The sequence below is a fragment of the Lycium ferocissimum genome, chromosome 4 (assembly GCF_029784015.1).
Source record: "Lycium ferocissimum isolate CSIRO_LF1 chromosome 4, AGI_CSIRO_Lferr_CH_V1, whole genome shotgun sequence".
In the NCBI taxonomy this organism is placed as follows: domain Eukaryota; kingdom Viridiplantae; phylum Streptophyta; class Magnoliopsida; order Solanales; family Solanaceae; genus Lycium; species Lycium ferocissimum.
This window is the reverse complement of record NC_081345.1, coordinates 41,353,167-41,357,625: the sequence shown is the minus strand read 5'-3', so window position 1 is coordinate 41,357,625 and position 4,459 is coordinate 41,353,167. Positions and strand designations below refer to the sequence as shown.

The 4,459-nt window shown below is 37.9% G+C and overlaps 1 pseudogene; it reads right to left on the bottom strand.

Moving 5' to 3' along the window:
• Positions 1-339: 339 nt before the first annotated feature.
• On the bottom strand, positions 340-3,750 carry LOC132052986 (oligoribonuclease-like; annotated as a pseudogene).
• Positions 3,751-4,459: the final 709 nt, after the last annotated feature.

Below are 4,459 nucleotides of genomic sequence, written 5' to 3'. Positions count from 1 at the left end.
GTACTAAAATACCAAACGCTTTCTTATGGATATCAAGTGTTTGTTGTTTTCTTTGTTTAGTTCGAGAACTAGACAAAGTGCGTGCGAGAAAGGAAATATGTGTGTTTAGCTGACTCATATTGATAGACTTCTAGGAGTATTATACTATATTAGAATTAGATGTTTGTCTTGATGAATCTCTTATGTTAATATTTACTTAATGTTGAACCGTTCATGTAAATGCTATTCAATCTACAATAGTCTTATTCCTTGTCCTGTTCCCAAAATTATTATTTCTTCATTTCATTCCAAATATGATAGTTGGACTACCCTGCCACCGAGCAGGAAAACACAAACAAATGTACGAATCAATAAACATTAGTATGCGAACAAAGGGAAAAGCAACCTTTGTTGTGAAAAGCTCCAAATAGAGACAGGGTAGTTTAGAGTGGAAGGAGCTCTAAGTTGGAACTCATCTACATTACAAGCCGACCCATAACCGTGAACATTTAAGCTATGGTTTCAGGGTCGGGCGTAAACTTCTTACTTCTCTCTCCCCCAAATTACATATGATAGCCAATAATGTCATATTATAAATTCAGCTTGTCAAACCTGGCTAAGCTCATAATTTAGACCAAAGACCTCTACATCAAAAGCCATTATCATTTTACACTGGCAGGTAACACCTCAATTTGGGAATCATATCAAGAGAACCCTTAATCATGAGATGAGAATTTTCTTCACTGTCACTTTTTAGACTTGGAGACTTTGAATATGTGCTCCTTGTAGTATTTGAGTTCAGCTATGCTCTCCTTAATGTCATCCATCGCTCTGTGCTTGTTTTGCTTTTTAGGAGCCTTTCTGTTGTCTAATAAAAAAGCAGCAAAACTCAACATGTAAAAATGGAGAAACAAAGATTTCAACCTCAAAATGCAGTATAGTTTTACCTCTTGGATACCAGCGAAGACACAACGCCTTTACGCTACTGACGTCAACAAGTACATGCGAAAACAAACTTGCCAAATTTGGCATATATTTCTGTAACAAATAAATGAGAAAAGTAAAATTACACGTGACCTTACATGCCTGAACATCGAAAGGCTATCAAGTTGACTAGAGTATAAACATAGAATAATCCTGAAGTTAAGTGGCACCACCAGAAAGATATAGTAACCACATCCATCTATTTCTGGATGAGATTCCTCAAAATGGTATCTATAGATTCAGACAAACATACACCATACCTTCAAAAAAAGAAGATCCTACACCATACCTTCAAAAAAAGAAGATCCGTATAGATTGAGTTTCCTGCGAGCACTGGTGTATACGTCCTTATGTTCCTCTTGACAAATTCAAGAACCTGCACGGTGCGAGGAAAAAAATAGGAATATTAGTCTGATGAACCAACATGTAGAACCCAGGACACATGAGGAATGTATGTGATTCATCTTAGCCAAATGGCCGAGAAAGGTGTAGATGTCTGTGGGTTCTTTCAGATCCAGAATTGTCATGCAGCTCAATCATGGCAACAATATCAAACGTATAGCAAAAAGTTGAAATGTGATTTACATTCTAAATCTAAATTCTTCTTTTGAATAAATCATACGATCCTCTGGTCTGTTAATCAAGGGTGTGGCGTAGTGGTCAATGAAGTGGGTTGAGAATCATGAAGTCTCAGGTTCAAATCCCAGCAGAGACAAGAAACACTAGGTGATTTCTTCCTATCTGTCCCAGCCTTGGTGGACACAGTTACCTGGTATGGTGGTACCTGTTGCGGGTGGAAGGTGCTTTCTGTACTCACGTCCCTTTTGCCGGGGGACACTTTGTTCATGTTGCAGGTCTAGGCATACAGGTTGGCAGAATTCCTTACTGGATAATGCGGACATTCAGCGGTAGTATTGTAAGCTCCACTTCTATCTGGAACCGAGTCAGGTCTAGCATCTTCATGTGTAGAGACTACGGGTAGATCGGGGCTTATCCCAACGCTTATATCAGTTGTTCAGTCATGGGTTTTCGTAGAGGCTTCGTAGACAGTATGGGTGTTTGTATTCAACTGTACGACAGGTGCATACCATAGGCCAGTGGCCACGTTTATGAACAAAAGTTACTTAAAGTTCTCATCTGTCTTTTAAGTTACGTAATACAGTTTGTCAAAGATTCATAGTAGTTGCATGTAGAACATGGTCCGTCTCAGTCAGGTTTGGGGCGTGACAAAGTGGTATCCCGTGGAATTAGACGAGGTGTGCGCAAGCTGGGGGCCCGGACACCACGGTTATAAAAAATAAAAAATAAAATTAAAAAAGAATAATGTCCATGACAAAAGCATATTAAAGACGCTTTGATGGTATTTGGATTGACTTTAAAGTTGGTCAAACCAGCTTAAAAGCACTTTTTGGCTTATAAAAGGAAATAGGATACCTGCTTCTCGGCTTCTTCTTCGGTGATGGTACTCTTGAGCACCTTCTGAGTCAAACCTAAATTACATCAAGTTTCATCTTTGCACTCACATTAGAATCAACAAAATGTACTCTATAGTGAAATGTTAGTCATATGCATACACATTAAGCCACTTACCACTTGCCGCGTGATGGCTCAGACACCATTCTCCCATATTGTCCATACACTCCTTGGTTTGATGTATAACTAAATGAGGACCCTATTTGTGAAAGCACAAAATGAATTCCTGTTGGTAGAAGAATGAGAATATGTTGAAGAGATGTATAGACGCACAAGTGATCATGCACAGCTAAATTCTAATGATAGAGAAGGTGGGCAAATTTCTGTAAATTCCAGAGGATATTACCACCCTAGAGCAAAGCAGAGACAGAAATTTCATCAGCCAATTGGCAGTATGGTGATAAGTACCATAACCATTACTTCAGATCTCTCCTCCTAACTCCAAACAATATCATACATAATTCAATCATTATCTCCCTTTACCTTAATAACCACGTGATCAGAGAAATAATCAACTTTAACAAAGGAATCTGTGAAATTGAATAGATGATGATGTTCACAGCGCGCAAAAATAGATTAGAAATATGGGATAAGTTAGAAAGGAGAGACAATTCTACCTCAATTGATTTGGTCAAATTTCCATCTGTAATTATACAAGCAATTTCCAATATCTGATCAACTTCGATATTCAAACCTACACAGGAAGGAAATTCAAAAGAAAAATTGGTTGAACTCATGTCTCTTAAGATAACAGTATTATCATCTTTCAGGATAATTTATAGTATTATCTTTATTTTGTGAAAATAGTAATTAAGGATGTGCAAAGTTGGTAATCATGTGCTTCAGTATGCCATCTTTAAGAACCAAACCAATTTCACCGGTCATGAACTAATAATTACCAGTCATCTCAAGGTCAATCCATACAAGTGGCAATTTGTACTCTTCTGAGTTGTCATCTTTTTCCTTGGCTTTACCTGCAGAGTTCACAAATTGTCATTTTCTTGCAAGGATTAGCTAAATGTTAGGGTTTCTGGTATTAAAATTATGCTGAGAACTAGGAATTAACTATTTCCCCTCCTTTTTCTAATGACTATTCAATTATTTAACTATTCTTTTTTAACACAGCTATTGATCTACAAATCTTAGCATGACGCAGGCACTTAGTTACAAATTCTGCTCCCAGCCTTACCTTTTCCATTTACTGTCTCAATATCCCCGAGAGTGTCTGTGTCATCCCGGCTATCGGCGACATCCAAATTCAGCGATAAGAAGCCATTAGAGAGTTGATTCATTTCTGTGAAAGCCTCTGATCATTAAACTCCTGAGGAATGAAAAATAAGTTAGTAACGGAGCATAAAATATATGCAACTCCTCCACGTCACCATACTCTCATGAGTTAATCATGGTTAGGTCTCTAGAATACTCAATGCTTCTCCTCGATTGCTCGAGAATATTCAGAGGGAGCGGAGAAGAATATTCACTCCCGCATTATAACCTCTCTACCCCACAAAGGTAGGGGTAAGGTCTGCGTACATCCGACCCTCCCCAGACGCCACTTATGCAACTACACTGGGTATGTTGTTGTTGTTGCACTAAGAGAATACGCTGGTAAATAAAACATGAAAGAATGGAACATCAGCAAGCCCTTGGCTTATACTCCCTGCTTCCCAATTTATGTGAAGGTGTTTGACTAGACACAAAGTTTAAGAAATAAGGAAGACTTCTGAAAATTGTGATCAAGATAAGCTATAGATATTTGTGTAGCCATAAATCACCTCATTAAGGGTAAATGAGTATTTTAAAGTTAAATTGTTACTAAATATATCATCACATACAAAGTCCTCGCATTACCAGGAGGATAAAGGTACTATAGCTCCATCAAAACAAATGCAGAGGGGCAGCGTTAAAAGCTGTTTTTTAGGGTTACAACAAGCTTTCCTCTAATAGACTAAGTAGAGAATAATGCTTCCTATCTTTCTAGCCATATGAATATCTGTTTACTCATCTAGGATCAATGTCACTT